We start from the raw sequence: 17,630 nt of genomic DNA, 5'->3' as shown, positions 1-17,630 counted from the left end.
TGGGCACTGAAATGCTTGTCTGGTACTGCTTTGAAGTGAAGCCTGCAGTGCAATATCTGCCTGACAGCTGCTCCTGGTCAGAGTTTATTTAACAATTGGAAAGCTGTCACAGCAAACATGAGGTCCCATGACTTAAAGAAGCAGCAGTCATTTTTCTGCAAAGGGGAACAACAGAAAGCCCGTACAAAAGGTTAGGTTGTTCCTATCACTACTAGCTTGGCACAAATGCTGCAATGAATGTTCCACTGAAAAGTGATTACATTTTGCAGAACAATTGATTTCAACCCAACTCTCCCACACGTGGGTTTTCCTTCTATCAGGCAATGACTGGACAAAAGGAGCAGCCTCATACCTTTCCTCAGAAACTTCCAACTGATGTGAATGACCGAGGGGACTATCTGATTGAAGAAAGACAGATGTGGGTCATTTAATGGGGAATTAGAAGGTACAACCGTGGTGCTGTCACCTGGACTGATCAGACTGATGAGGAAAGAGCTAGAATGCCACAGAGCCATCCATCCACATTACAGTATTATCCGACCTAGCATAACAGCTATTTTGACAGCACAGAAATCCTTTCTTCCTCTTTTTTTTTTTTTTTTTTTAAGTAGGATAATTATATTTCCTAGTCAGAGGATTTTTGCAGGTACCTCCAACTCATGCTCCAAGTAGAACTTAATATAACAGATACCAACCTAAGAAACTTCATTAAAAATCTATTTTTATGGTAAACCTATATACCAAACTTGCAGAACAGAGCACTGCTCAGCTACAAGAGGACAAGAAACCAAGGAAGCTGCATGTCGAACAGCTGTGTTACAACCTTTTCCTCCTAAAACTGATGCAATTATTTTCTGCTGAGTTCAAGGAAAGTAGATTAATGTAATTGCATACCACAGCTCGGCAGACCACTCACGCTAATTTAAGGTACATTAACTGACTTCTGCATGGATACCCTCTTATCATCTAAAGAGGCAGATGTGGACCTTAACTCTGCCAATTTAAGACACATGTTCTGCTGTAGGTTCACATCCATCAGTGATGATTACGTTTACTCAAGCTTCCAAATAGCTCTTGCATACAAAAATAACAACAATAATGAAACATCTAAGTAGCAAGAGGAAGATTTTCTTTTTACAAAATGAGTCAATACTTCTTACTTTTATATATTTTGTTATAAAATATATATACACCAGTGTTCCTAATGCAATGGAATAGCAGTGTTTGAGAAATGAAGATTAATGAGATTAGACTCAGAAGCAGTGAGAAAGCAAGCCCTGCTATATTTTTGCAAGCAACCTCACACTTTATTTTCTTGCTCAGAAAATCCTTTACTTTCAGAATCAGAAGGTTTTTAGAAGATTCACTGGCAGTGAAGGAGGGGGGAAAGTCTACAAACTTATTATCATTGAAGCAACACTCTCAACCATTCTCTGGCACTCAGGCAACACTAAAGAGCAAATAGAAACTGTTACTGCAATTGATAGAAGACATGTGAAAGAAGGAGCATACACCATGATGAAATTACTAACCTGCACAGAAGTTGTCCATGTTGCTGCATTTATACCTCCTACTGCAAAACTACTGAATTTTAAAACCGCCATATATTTTGAGGACCTATTAAGCTGACAGTACAGCATTTCATATATGTGGGTGGAAGGGTAGATTTATAGATAACCAGACCTTGTAAAGAGTAATAAAGGCAGGTTTTGTGAAATACTGAACAAATTGTCATAGTGTGTTAAAATCTCATTGATTCTAAATGAAGGAAAGTAGAAATTGGATATGCAAAAATCATTGAAATCCCACACTTATCAGATTAAGCTCTTGATAAAGTGGCAGCTCTTGAATCCCTACTGAATAGTCAGAAATAAATAAAAGAGGGTTATATAATTTAAATGAGATATAAAAGCAAATTAAGGCAAAGTTGTCATTATAAGAAAATGCGAATCTTCCAGATCCAATAAGATCCACAGAGTAGAAGATATTTAAATCCATAATTCATAGACATGCTCACCTCACAGCTGTAACCTCTCCACTTGTGTACAGTCATTCAACCATCCTCTTTCTGTGGCCTGGGAATTTGGTAATGGAATACGTGATAATACGATACCATAGAAGTATAATACAAATACTACACATAGTATATAACAACTTCCAAGGAAGATAAGAATTCATGAATTTAAGTGAAAAGATTCCACTTTATGACAGCATGATGGTGATACAGGCATATACATCCAATGTAAGCTATGCGTTGAAAATATATCACAAAATGTTGTATAAATGTTTGGAAAACCTTTTATGTAATAAAAACAAAGTAAGGATTAATTAAGTCATGGCATTTAGCTACTAAGATGAGTGGGGAAACCAGGAAATCAACACTATGTTTATGTGTACAAATGAATGCACAAAATGCATCATCTACTCCATAGACGCAAATATGTCCTTCACTGGCAAGAAGAAAAAGTAGTGCTTTGTTCCTTTGCCCTCTTTGACAGTGTCATCTGCCCAAACGTGACAGGCTTCTGGCCATGCAGTCTGCAAGGCCTTTCCAGATATAAAAGAGTCCCAATAGTCAAGGCCAGAGAGACTTTCTTGTTCTCTCCTGTTTCTATAATTTCAAAACTTAGCTTGAAATGATTATCTTACATTTCTCAAATTGAAGCATTTCGGAGTGAGACATAATACGACTGTCATACTTGACATTCTATGGAAATGATCAACGCAGACAGCAAACTTTTCAAGATATATTTGGGCATTAGTTGCAGATGTCTTAATATTCAGACTTGGGAAAGATATAAACATTTTCCTTTTTTTTTTTTTTTTTTTTTTTTTTGTTGTTTTTTTGTTTTTTTTTTTTTTTTTTTTAATTCTCCTTCTCATACACCTCTGTATCACAGATAAATGGGGCAGCAGGAACCCACTGACGTACCATTTACAGCCCCCTGATTTATCCAGCAGCTCAGGAGATCTAAGTTCCACCACTGACTCCTAGGACAATGCTCATGGCATGAATGGCAGAACTCATGGCTCAGTGACCAGTTATGTCCTTAGCAGTAGTTTTCTTCTTCATATTCAGTTCCAGTGGATGGCTCAAGAATGGAAATGGGTGACACCGTGACTGCCAAGAAAAGCAGAACTCCTTCCCACTTTAATAAGCAGGTTGTAGAGACTCCACAGCATCTAGATGTTAAATGGGAATGAGCAAGTAATTCCTTACATGAAGTGTTCATATTAAAAAGCCAGATTGGGGCATGGTCATATTATTTTATAAGCTGGCTCAGCCTAAACCAAGTATCTGACAGGTGTTTAGCCACACATGTTCATAATTAGAGCTTCTGCTCCATAAATATTTCTCTTCACTTTGCCAAAAGTGTTCTTTTGGAGTCCAATTCTTCCTAGCAAATAACATGAAAAATATCCTCTAACAGAAATTACTGTTGCACAAAATAGCATTTAATAATTTAAATGCAATCTTTAATGTTAAGCCTGACAATATAATCAGCTGCAAAATTACTATAAGCTGTAAAATAAGTCTTTAAAAATGATCGTTTTAATTATCAACAATTACAGTGCTAAAACACTTAAACAGAAAAGACATAAATTTATGGCTCAAATGACCGTCAGTAGCCCTCAGATGTTTTTCAATAAAGGCTTCTACAATCAGATATATCTCTACTACCACTTATTGCTTAGCATTAAAAAAACAATCAGACACTCAAAATCTAGTTAGCATTTCTGCAGCTGAGAAACAGACATTGAAAATAAAGAATACGTAATTTGTTTCTGAAGTCTACTAGATGAAATGCAATCATTTGGTTTTAAATTCCACTGGCCTAATGTATGGCCTAGCCCCAAAGATCACCTGGAGTGATCACCTCTATCAGATGAGCTGTCACAAGTGAGAGATATAGGTGTCTTTGCCATCACCTGACTTCACAAAGAGTAACACCTAAAATCCCTCTCATCCTCTCTTTGCTTCAGCCCTAATAACTAATATTTAAAGAGCATACAATGCAGCCCAGAGTAATTCATTAATCTAATACAGATAATCTTAAAAGGAGACCAAAAGTGAATTTCACATAAACTACTACAGGTATTGTATCTATAGAACCTGGATTAGAACCTGCTCCCTGTGCTAAATAATACATAAATACTAGTAAAATCCCTGTAACTGGAGAATTAAAAAAGCATGACTTGAAAATTATGATTGAAAGATAAATCTCATAGTAATGGAACTTTCGAAAGTGCTAAGTGTACAATTTTGCTAAGGCATTTCAGGCAAAAAGTGATTTTATCAGTCACATTTAACATATCACAGTCATACTTTAGCCACAATTTGTATTAAAATGATTTTTTTTCCCAAACTAATAAGCATTACATTTTAGCCTCAGGAAAAAAAAAAGAAGTGTCATTAAATTAAAATATGGCAGACTGGATACCAGAAAGAAGAGATTAAAAGAAAAAAAGGAAATAAGTTCATCCAAATCATGAATGTTTCCAGGGACTTTTGCCTGTGCATCCACATATACGTGCAAATTCCAACTCAATGAGAATTTCAACTGAGCCACTTCATTTGGGTTACTATCCCAGCAATCTCTTACTGTCACCCAGTGGGAGTGCAGAAGCTGGCCTTCCAGTCCATATGTGAACAAATATATAGAACACCCACACGTTTCTCTTCTGTCATGGTTTTGTGATTTTCGGTTATTGGTATTCCACATCATAACATCATGTGGTGGATATACCTGTTTCTCAGAAGAGAAGAACTACTACAGTCCCCACGGTACTTTGCTCCTCTGTTACCATTTTCCAGCTGGAGGGAAAAGATAAGAACTTGCAGATCATGAGACCTCATCCCTTTTTCTGCCCGTCTCTCGTCCTGGCAGCACCTCGCTCTCCAGCCGTCTTATCGTCGGTAGTAGAGTAAGGCCTACCTTGATTTTGGGACATTCTCTCTCTCTGTATTGGATTTATCAGCTTAAATTGTAATTATATTGTATTATAGTATGTTGTTTTGCATTCCGATATCTTATTTAGTAAATTAGTTTGTTTCTCCTCAGATTGTTGCCGCTGTTCTTTGCTTTCAGGGCCATCTCCTTACCCTTTTCCCCTTTTCCCTTTTCCCGGGGTATGGGCCCGTGGGTCCCCCGTCCCCTTCGTCACGGAACCGGGCTGAACGCCTGTAAACCATTGACATCTTCTTAAAACATGTGATTAGTTTGGTCAACTGTTTGTAGTAAGAATTTTACCTTCTTTCATAATACACATGAAGAAATCATACTATCTAGATATAACTGTGTGCAAATAGAGACTACATCATGTCTATGCAATGCGGCAGCATAATATTGCAGTACTGTGAGGTGATAGGATCCCACTGAATCCAAAGCCTCCCTCCAACTGACAAAGACCTGCAGGATCAGAGCTTAGACTGAAAGAAATGTACTAGAGTAATATAAAATATGTGATAGTTCTATTAAAAAATAAAACAATTAAGCTTTTCTTTTTAAGCTTAACTGTCTGTGAATGTATACAAATTAATTTGTTGTTTAGGTTATACAGCATTAAATGCATATATGTAAGACAAATGTTAGCATAAGCTTTCACAGAAATGACCAAATGTCCATCACATTTTGTACCCAGCCAAACACTGGAAAATGTGAACAACAAAACTTCCCTTGAGTTCAGCAGCACAGAAAAGAGACTTTCAAACTGTGAATCTCACTGCCTTTGGGAGAGCTGATGTGTAAATCAGGACCCATATTAAAGATCAGATGAATTTTGGGGGGAGGATGGGAATAGGAACTGTTCATTTAACAGCCTTGTTCCAAGGGCTTTGTTGCAGTGAGGTACATCCCAGGTAGCACCAGTCATGTAACTTAAGCATGTGGCTGAACTGGGATTCTGCATGGAGATCCTGCACAGCATGTCTGCCTTTTCTGGTTTTGCCACTTGCTTAAATGCAAAGGTTAAATATAAAAACAGAGGGATGCATAAAGGTTAAGCAGGTGTGTATGTACTCTGTAAGACAGGACTTGATTGTATAGGGAGAATCTTTCTAATGACTCTGTATGAAATGATTATTTAAAAATATGGTTTTATACTGTTCATTTAATATGAAACTCATTTGAAAAATATTCCACAAAAACTTAAAGCACAGAAGAAGCAACAAACATCGGCAACCTCAGTTTGTATTACTGTATTATTATTGTATTATTGTATTAATCGGTTTGTATTACACAGCCATAAGCTGTTCACTACCAAGCTGTAACTGTATGGCCTCTTTTAAAATGCAACTTTCAGCGACACTGATTATTCTTGTTTAATAATGACAAGGATTCAGAAATAAAACATCTATTATATTAAATAGCAGAATGCCATCTTCTGACAAACCAATGTAGTCTAAGACAAAAAGCCCTGGCTCCAACTTTACTCCATCAATGTAATGCTACCTTTCTTACAATTTATGAAGTTTTTTTTCAAATTTATATAAAAGCTTTAAGAAATCTTTGGTGCACAGTGTTCTCCAAATAAAGCTGCACATTCAAGTTAATCAGCTGTTTCATCTGCAAATATATTCTTCCTTTCAAAGCCTGAATTCCAATGTGCAAAGCTGTCACCTCCTTAACATGCCACTACTGTGGCACATACAGTAACAGCATTTACAGGAATGAACACATATTGTTTCGGAAAGATCTAAATGGACTTCATCTTCTAAAAGACAGGCACTATCCGTATTTAGTGTTGCCATTTAAAACAAAAAAAAAGTAAAATAACACAAAACATGCAGAAGAGATAAAGCAGATGTTATTGTACAAGCAACAGATTATTAAGTTTCTTCAGAAATTAGCATCAAAATTAGCAATAGCCACGCAGTCTTTACATTCTTTCCATTTCACAAAGTCGTTCTGAATTTCACTCAGTTTTTGCTAAAGGCACAGCTGGCATGTTGTGGTTCCTGGGTTGAAAATGCATATTAATGGCTATTAGAAAAGGATAATAGTATATGAGAAAAAAATCAGTGTATTCTTTTCCTTCTATTCAAGGGGTTATGAATCCGCTTCCAGATACGCTGCAGTCTCCTGTCTTGAAAACAGTTTTGATAATTGTCCATTGCAATATGGGGTCCAAATGCATAAACTCTTTGTACGTTAGCAAGCCCAGGGGAGGCTTGATCACAGGATCAGGGCATCATCTGCACAAACTGGTGTGGGTGGACTTTAGCTATATTAAAATCATGACTAAGTTTCCCCAGGGTGTTGGATAGATCAGTTGTATATCAGAAGTGCTGGCATACTGTAAACTACCAAAAAAAAAAACAACATAAATGCAATTACCCTATAAAGAACCAGCAGCACCCAAAACCATATTTCAGTTCTTCACATTACAAAATTAACCTTTTGAAATGGCTAGTGTCAGACTTCATAAGTTAGTTCAGTCACACACAGCTATACAGTTCTTATATTTTTGTTGTAATCCTCCAATAGTGATAGATTGCCCTTTTCTTAAATCTGCAGAAGCTGGAGATTGAAAGATAATACTAAACGTCATTACTGGAGTGTTATGAAAGTCTCAGCTTTGTTCCTTAAAAGAAAAAGAACTCTTACAGATAGCTAACAAATAACTCATACAAACCTTAGAAAAATAAGAATACATGCTCCTGATGTTTGGGCTTCACTTTTGAAAGCCTGGTTGAAGAGACTGCACGTGTTTGATTCAAAAAGCTCAGGCACAGAAATGGTTTCCAACTGCGTGCACAGGGTGAAAGGGCTGTAAGGGTCAGTTCACAGCAAAGCTGAACAAGAATGACACCAAATGTAATTCAGCTTTAAAACAATGCCTCTTCAAAGAGGCTTTGCTCTCCTTTCTCAGGCTGGGGTAAATGCTCTAAGGTCAGGAGGGCACAATGCTTGTCAGTGTATTCAATGCACATTAGAGAGATAGGCTATTAAGGAAGAGTGTTTGACATTTACTCAGAAGCCAACCCTCCCCTCTTTCACTTGTCCTCTTCCCCAATTTCAACACATTCCCTAATTAAGCATCAATACAACGCAATATAATTGAACAGATGTAGTAGTCATTACCAGGAATTACCCATTCTCCTATCAAATCAGAGTGTACAGAAAGGGCTGTGTTTGAAATGGGTGAACTTAATTGCCCGAAGGTCCCCGAGAGAGATGTACAAATAGATCAAGACATCACACACGCGCAACTGATCTCGGCTCTGACACAAGCTTTTTGTCACTCTCTCATCCATCTTTGCTTACTAGGGTTAATGGTGGCTGGAATCGACACTGGACAATTTAATAAATAAGAGCATTGGATGTGTTTCAAATGAAGCATACCAGAACTCAGGCTTCAGTGACTTTTTGATTAAAGGTCCATACGTAGCGAAGGCTTTTTATGAGGCAGCTGCTTAAAAGACAATCTATTTGAGTAAAAACAGAGCAGAGTAGCTGGTATCCCTTGGCAATTTACTGTGGAACATTTGTTTGCTTCACAACGATCTGATTCACAATCATTGCACTTGCATGGTTGGTTGATTAAATCAGTATCTCTAGCAGTTATTACAGTGAGCAAAGAAAAAAAAGTCAATTGCTAAAGTAATGCCTCTTTGTGCTAAGCAAAACAGATAAATCACAAGAGTGCATTCCATTTCCTTTTCCTCTTTCTCTGTTTCCATTTTCCAGCATAAAGTACTGGGCTTTTAAGTTCCTTACTCATACACAGTATTTAATTAAGAAAAGTGTTAATCTGGACCAGTAGTGGAAAATGTTCGGAAGGGAACGTGCTACCATCAGTTTAACATGCAATTGCACATTCACTGATAGTGATCTATCAGAATTGATTTCCTTAATAAATAATTAATTAACAGGTATTCAAATAAAAGCAGCAATGGCAATTTGAATCTCGCAAATAAAAACAGCTACTCTCTACTTCAGCCTGCCTCCCTAAGAGCTGCTATGATCTACACCTGGAATACAGCCTGAGCTGGCAGAAGTGACTAACAACATTTACAAGGCACAGGTATGACACATTCACGCAACAGAAAGGAGGAAAATAAGAAAGAGTGTGGCAAGCAGGGAAAATGTCAACTTGGAAGATCATGCTGCATTTATTTAGGCTTGGATAAGTGCTGGTAGTAGAAAAGAGTAATACCTAGCATGGAAAGTAGGACTGAAGGAACTGGTCTTGCAGTGAAAAAGTGCAGCTTAAACAAAACAAAATTGTTTATTTTAGACAAATGTCCATGAATGAGACTGTTTCAACTCTAAAAAATTAATACATATTTATAAAATGCTACCCAAGGCAGTTTCCAGATTGCTCGGTGAAAATGCTGTCAATATCATTGGAGGAAGATGAAAGAGCCTTTTAAACTGGGTGCAGTTAATGCATTTCTCTTCATTGTCACGACTGTAATACAATTTCACTGTGACAACATACCAGATTCCAAGGCTACATTTAATGGTTTGACGTGCCCGAATATGTATCATCTCCCATATAAAAGGGAAGGAAAAAACTTTATTATAACAGAGTTCTCATGTTTACCATAAATAAGGCTCTGAATATAGTAGCCATACCTTTGCCACTCATTCACTGTTACTACAATCTGTACAATTCTCTTCTTTGTATGCATAATTTTCTTAATTTTCTCTTATTTTTGTCAGCACCCAAATGTGTTAAAACACTACAGAAAAAGCTCCATGCTGAGATAGCAAAACACTGTGCATTTGCTGCTTGTACTTTGGACTGAACACTCATCGGCAACTCTCTCTTCCCTAGCAAGAGAAACGTCTAGTGCTTGTCTTAAACTGGTCCCATTTGGTCCCATTTAATGCAAGAAGTCCATTGCTGACTGGGAGCCACATCATTGTTTTCAATGTAAACGTTACCAAGAAAAAAAAAAAAGGTTTAAAGTTAATAAAAAGGAGATTGAGTAGGAAAAGAAATATAGAAATAGGCTGAGTAGTTTCTGGTATCAAAGTTCTATCTTGTCTGTTCAACTGCATGCATGCTAAAACAAACTTCACAGATGATAAGGTATGTGCCATTTCCGTATTTCAAAATGCTCTCTCACACAGCAGTATTTCTGTTGAAGTAGTAGTAACTGAAGCAACTTACACAAAAATGTGTATGTCAAATAGAATTGCCTTCAACCAGCACTAACTCATTATACAAATTTTGTCAAAGATTCTAGTTCGATTGCACAGAATATAGATCACTCTCCTCCAAATCCAAACTGACTTGTCATGCCGTGAACATGAAGCTACCTTTAAAACCAGTGCTTGTCTCATTGCCGTAGCTTATATTCTATCTATTGATTAATGCTTCGGAGGTGCACTGGAAGGTCCTACATTTTCTTTCTCCATGGATTGCAGGCCTTATTTTAGATGAACATAGCAGACGGGATCCAAACAGGATCAGATGCTGAAGGGTGATTTGAACTGAATCACAACCTCATCAACATCCCTTAAGCTATCTGCATGTACCTAGAAGTAAGCTCCACTGAGTTCGATCTTCTGTGAATACAAATAGTCATATTTCCTTCCCTCAATCATTTTCACCAACCCCTCTTTGATGTAAGAGGCAGCTAAAGGACTGCATTCAGAAATAATGGATCAGGCCTTAGATACAATAGCGCAGTTTAAAACGTATTTATGCTTAAATGTAATGTTCAGAAACATTCTGGTTTACCTTGGGTTTATCTTGATTATTTGATAGAGCTGGGAACAGACCTTTGCCCGTGAAGGAACAGCCCAGCTTCAGGAGGTAGCGACGACAACAAGCTCCCTCATTGATTTTGTTGTCTGAAAGTTAAGCAGCAGTAATAGGCAGTTGCTTTGTGTACAGACACTCACAGTATGTTTATCTGGCACTAATTATGAGTAGCTTGTTTGGCTTATACACCTTCAGCGTTCTGCTGCATGATTAACTCTACAGATAGAGACTACAGCCTTACTTGTAGCTTTACAGTGCTTAGTGCTTGGGAGTACAAATAAAGCCTCTGAATGTTCTCCTAATACAAGGCTAAGAATTTTTAGAAAGCCTGAAGGATCTCTAAACTCAGTCTCCAGCATGTTAATGACAATCTGAAGGGTATGTATGTGATCTGCTTTAGGTACTTGCTGTTGGCTCTCTACATTTCCTCTTTGAAAGTTTCTGACTCTGACCACTGACTGCATGGGGAACACCAAGTGCCTGACTTGTGGTTTCTGAGCTGCTGCTAAGGACTATGTCGTAAGGAAAACAGCACAGGAGAATTCATAAGTCTCTAAATCCTCAATGTCATTTCGCAGGAAAAAAAAGAACAACACAAATAATCCCTGTAAACTGTCAGTCTGCTTCTCAACGAAATCCCCCTCATATATGATACTCAAGGGAGAGTTTGGGTACAGGCCAGTCTATCACATTTACAGGCCCCTGATCTGTGTGGGAATAGAATAAGCTAAACAACGAAGGAGATGCCTAACCACCACACATTTCAAAAATTAGCATGCCTTTTTTTTCTACAAGCTATCATGAAAGGCTATGGGAAAGCATTCTAAAATCAACTGATGTTTAAAAGTCCCATAGCATACAGCAACGTAACGTAATCAAAATTTGATCCATTTATACCTCTTTCTAATTCTGTCCCTGAAACGTAATCTCTTTTCATGTACGATATGGGAGTGAGCTGCTTTGTGAGATCTGTTGCATACAGTACAACTGATGATACTTTGGATAAGAAGGATGAGATAGCTTTCAGTCTTACAAAGGTAACAGGCCACTTCAATGAAAGTTTAGAATTTTCCTTTAATATTTAATCAGCTTAACACTTTGATTTATGTAGGCTACTGTATATCCTCCAAGGGCATGAAGAGAGTACTTTCAAGGAAGAGCATTTGGGGAGAAAAATGTTGACATTTCAACTCCAGTTAAACTCCTAATTGTGCATAAATCTTTTATACTTCTGTTTCTCTGAATACATTACTTTCACAATGCAAACATGAAATCAGATATTTCTAAACTGTGGTTTATGATAAGCACTCATCATAAACACTTGCTTCTCCTCATTTCCAGTACAAAAACATTATCAGACACCAGGAGAAGAATGCATGCACGCACAATGCAGATATATTTATTTTCATGCTATCCAACTTTACAGATATCCTCTTCTGAGTCAGCTAAAACTGACAGTTGTTGATGCAGTAGAACCAAGTGGAGGTAATACAATGATGTGTCATGGAAAGGCCAAAGATGACAGTAGTAGACTTATGCACAAAAATCAAGAAATTCCTAACAGCAGTGTCAGACTTGAATATCTACATCCTATGTACACAGTGTTAGATGAGATGAAAGGTCTATGTTTCTAAGCTTTAATATCAAAAATATAATGCTTCCATACACTCTTTATTTTTAAAGTAAGCAAAATAATGAAATATCGAGAATGTGTACCAATATGTACTGTTGAAGACACTGATGGATATTGGCTTTCCTATGCAAGCATAAGTACCGGTATCTCAGTTACCATATCCTTGACAACTGCTAAGTACGGAATAATCAACTGGCATGTTCTGGACAAGTTAGCCTTAAAATCTGTTGTTATTCACTGTCATGGTAAGATTGCAAATCCTCTCTTTTCCACTTCTGATGGGATACTTTTAAGTTGTCTTTGCTCCAGCTAAAATTGTATTTCTCTTAGCCATTTGCTGCACTGACTTTTGATTTTTACCATTTCCTTTCAAATGTCAATCCAAAATGTGTGTCAGCACAGGAAGAGTATATTATCATTCACACAGTCTATTTGTAATGGTCCTGGGGAGGGAAAGTGGGCAGGCTGGTTTTGTTCCTACAAGAAAAAAGTAAGTGACCTATGAAATCTGAAACTGGCCTTTTGCTATCAGTCATCTGGACACGTAAAAAGGATCACTTTCTTTGTTATGCTTATTGAGCAACTGTCAGCACTACACATTACAAACTGGTACTTTCCTGAAAGGCTAAATGAATTACAAGTGGCCTGCCAGAACCATAAAGGAAACCATGGCAGAACCATGAAAAGAATTGTCATCTTTGTCATCGGTTCACCAGACTTTTGGGCAAGAAAGAGTAAGCAGGAATAGCTTAGTGCTGCAACCCCCTAACCTCTCCACCTCACTGACCTGCAGAGAGAATTAACAAGCAAAACCATCCAGAGCAGCTGTACCTCTCCACTTCCACTCCATGCAGCAAAATAGGAATCTCATTCCACATTGCTTTGGACTCCTTTTGTGCTGGTGAATGTTGACTTTAGCAGCTTTCAGAGTAGGAGTGACATGACAGTATGGAAACAAAATCCTACTACTTTTCCATTGTGAAACACTGACACTGATCAACAAGGCATTTAGAATTTCAAAAGAGAAGACAGCAGGTTTGCATGTGCCTAGTCCAGAGATAAGCTATTATTTCTAAAGCTTCCTGACAATGCATCAAGTCCTACGTTCTCCTTTCCATGCTTTCCTCTCCCACAAGCCTCTAGCAGCTCGCTGCATCGGACAACTGCTCCCTGACCACCCCAGGTGTCCTGTCATCTTTAAGCACCCCAGGAAAGATGGTTTCACGCACCACTGATTCCTCCAGAGCTGTGACTTCTCAAATCTGTGCCAGTGACACATTATTCACCTTGCACAGCGATAAAACTTAATATTGAATTTCTCACACAAGGCTTTTTCTGTTCACGGCAGTATGCTAGGAAGCCTAACAATTGGCAAAGTGGTGAGGTCAGCTGTCTTGAAGCTTTAAGAAAATCCAAAGAATCCAAACTATGGCCCTACTTTATACACATTTACCAAGCTCCTTGTGCATTAGGTCATGGATTCTTCCCATCGTTCTCATGACCTATCATATTTTTTTCCATTTAGTTTATTGTCTTAGCCATATGCTAAACATACTCTCAAGTTCCAGTCACTAGCAAACAGTTCGTGTTTCATTTTGTTATGTACTTTCAACTGCCATACTTGGATGTTTCTTGGTCTGCACATATTTTACTACATGTGGTCTGTGTAAACTACTGATAGACCTTTGATAGTCAGTTATGTGACTATACACAGCCTACTCAATAGTTCAGTCTTTAACTGCTTAAACAGCCATACATAGACTCAAATTCCCATCACTTAAAAGGCACATATACAGTAAACTCTGTATTTTTCAGACTCATGTAACACTGTTTTAGCCTTAAGCAAATAAAAAGTGGATGCTATGGCATACTACTTTCAGCCATATTCTATTAATCCAGTAAAACTCTTACTGTAAATAATCTTACTGTTTAAGGACTTAAATGATATGACTGTTCACTGAATCCAATGAAGCTTACCTAAGCGAACAAAATAGGAGCTACCAGTAGGTGTTTCAGGAAGTTTTTGTTTTGTTTTGTTTTTGTTTTTTAACAAAAGCATTTAGGAAGGTTAGAGTAAGGTTACATATGTGCTCCAGGCAAAAAAATGAGCACTTTCATTCTGACTAAAATCTTTTTTAAACAAATAGAAAAAGGGAAGAATAACAAGAAACTGGTAGTAGAGAAACACAAAGATGTTGTTTGTTATTGAATAGAAAGCACACAGTTTCTGTGTTGGCTGCAGCGTAATTTTCTTCCACATAATTCTCTTTCCAAAAGATGCTGAGCAGCTGTAAAATATTTTCACTGACTCGCCACTTCTGTTGGTTATCTACCATCTTCAAGATCAGGAATGCTTCCATGACTCTATATTAGCTTAAGTAAAAAGCCACTCTAACTCATGACACAAACACATTACAATTGCACCACTGCATATGGAAGTAGCTAAGGAATTTTCGCAGCATATACAACGTTGCCTTTAAATGTTAGCACTAAATAGTCCTTGTACCAGAATGAACTCTTTACAGCACACACTAATGGCATCTGTAAATACGAAGCATGATATGCTGAAAGTATCTGAACAACAGTAATTGCAGCTTCTACTTGAAATTTTTTCAGGGAATTTGATGAGCTACAGTTTCAGTACCACGATGGAAAATTGATACTTTAAGAATGGACAGGGGAATGGAATAATGCAATAAGAAAAGAAAAGATTTCAGGGGACTTCCTTTTTTCCCTCTTTGTTATGGGCATGCTCATCTACAAACAAAAAGTGTCTGCTATAAAATGATAAATCTCTTCAAATCACATCTATTTCAAGGAAATACAAAACAGAGTGGTGAAGGGAGGAAAGAAGATTAAATCTTGCTGGGTTTGTCATTATTTTCAAAATGTTTGCAGATGATCGGCATTTTCCCAACAAAAACTTACTGCAGTCAGAGATTGTCCTGAATATCATCACCAAAACAGAAGGTATGCTCATAGGAACAAAAGCTGTGGCACAACAGGAGCAAATCTGGGGTGCAAAGTAGTTATGCTGAGGACTAAATGTCCAAGCCAAGTGCAATTGGAACGCTTTACTTTGAACTAACTGTAGTTGAGTCCTGTGGACTGAATTCTTGTGAGCCCTTAGAGGACATTCGTCACGTTCTTGAAGCACATCTTCCAGTTTCAATTTGTGTGCATCAAGATCACTCCACAATGGGAATCCAACGTGTATATTCCTATGCTAAACACATCAGAATCTACACTGAAACTTAGCAAGCTTTTGCAATAATATTTGTATTCCTTTTCTTGCAGTTATCACAATTTCAAACACCATTCCTTCCGCATTTATAAAGAATAACATTTTGTTAAAACTGAGACCACTGAAGAGTAGTTTTCAACAGAAAGATCTAATTTCTATGCTCATTTTATCCCTTTATCATTCATTTTCATCATAATGGCCTCCACTGCAATCATTCCATCAAATCATAAATAAATCAAAATGCATTCAGCAGTTGGTAAGAAAATAAACAATAGGGAAGGTTTGTCTCAAGTACTAGAAGGGCTGTGTAGCACTGAGGTACTGCTACAATAGTTGGAGATGGGGGTGCAATTCCAATATGCAATTTTACAACTTTATTCTTCATATCAATTCAAAACAGAAAGTTCATTTATATATAGGTATCTATATAGATAGCTAACTGCTTCTTGTTATCAGCTTGTGCATACAGAAAATGCTGTATTTAGAATAGATAGCTTTTTTTCCACTCAGAAAATATATATGTAAAATTTAGTTCTACTATTAGCACAGAAGAGTAAGAAAATTTGTAGGAATGGATCTAGGGAAGTCATCTCATCCAACCCCCTGCTCAGAATGAGACTGTCACCAGGTTAGACCAGGTCAGCTGCGGCTTTACCTGGGCATCTCATGAAAACCTCCAGTGACAGAGATGTCAGAGCTTTTCTGGGCATGGAGATCCAGAGCTGCACTACTTTTTCAGGTTTCTGTTGTTGTTTTTTTTCCATAGTGTTATGCTTGAACTTTCCTAGCAGCAATTTGGGGATAGTGCCTCTCTCTGTACCAATATTGTAAAGACGTTTGGTTTTTTATCCCCTTCAAAATATCCTAGGCTGCTACTAGATTACCCCTTAGCCTCCTTTTTGCAGGACTAAAGGAGTATAGTTCCTTTAACCTTTCCTTCTAAGTCACAAGTCCGTGGTGGTCTCGCTAGCCCTCTTCCGTATCCTTTCCAATTTCTCAGCATCTTCCTTGAACTAAAACGGGCACTGAACTCCAGCTGCAGTCTCACCACTCCTGAGAAGATCTCATGAAAGAACCATGGAGCTTATGATACAGGTGGGACACATTATGAACTTCAGATCAGTTTTCCTGAGTTACAGCTGTGATGTGCCTGGGCATCAAGTCTATGCCTGGGTGCACCTGAGTCATTAATTGCCTGGGTGTGCCAGGAACTCTTTGACTGACTGATCAGCCAAGCTGACTGACTGAATCTCAGCTAAGTCACTAAATGGTGCAGGAAATTCCTGGAAGGAATTTCAATCAGTGATGAAGATTCCCCATGCACTTGTACCAATTTGGACCTTCCGCTGTACTGAACATCCTTGGGAGTGAATGTGGCTAGGTTGCTGAAGAATTAACTATACTGTATATTGATATTTGCAGGCATTCAGCAGAAACTGGACCTGCAGGTAAAGGCAGGGTCGTGTAGCCTCTTGTACAAAGTTAAGACAGTAAGGGAGTGTTTTGGATGTACTTCAAGGTAATTTTTAGTAATGACTCACATATGCACTGGAGTGGTCACATAGGGCACTGGCCAGCTGCGTGTAAGTATTCAGTAGAAAAGTGGCTCATTACAAAATTATAAAATACTTCTTACAGTTACTTTTTCAAAGATATTAAAAAAAAACTGAATTTTAACTTTCAGCAGAAAAAAAATACAAAAAAGTCATTTTCACAGTAGTTTTAAACACATCTCCTAATTGCTTAAATATGTGTATGTGTGTATGTAAATATCTGTATACACACAAAACATATGTTTACACAGAAGCTTTTGCAATGATTTTGAACACATCAAATGATTAATTCCTTCAAACACATTATAGTAGTAACAGAAAAGAGTAGAATTTACACAGCTCAAATTCAGCTATAGTGGAAATTATTTAGAAATAAATATTCATAGTTAATGTATATAGCTCAGTTATTTCTCACTGAGTACTCTGAATAATGTTTAGGGAATTAAAATATTTATTTCTTTTTAATATGCATCACACTGCT

General features: G+C 37.5%; 1 protein-coding gene across 7 annotated transcripts in view; it reads right to left on the bottom strand.

Annotated features, from left to right (window-relative positions):
• The window catches only part of CACNA2D1 (calcium voltage-gated channel auxiliary subunit alpha2delta 1), a 361,729-nt gene that overhangs the window by 311,585 nt on the left and 32,514 nt on the right, over positions 1-17,630 (bottom strand). The gene's annotated exons all lie outside the window — the stretch shown is intronic.

Source organism: Numida meleagris, chromosome 1 (genome assembly GCF_002078875.1).
Source record: "Numida meleagris isolate 19003 breed g44 Domestic line chromosome 1, NumMel1.0, whole genome shotgun sequence".
NCBI lineage: Eukaryota > Metazoa > Chordata > Aves > Galliformes > Numididae > Numida > Numida meleagris.
Note: the sequence above shows the minus strand (reverse complement) of the source record. Positions and strands in the feature narration are given on the sequence as shown.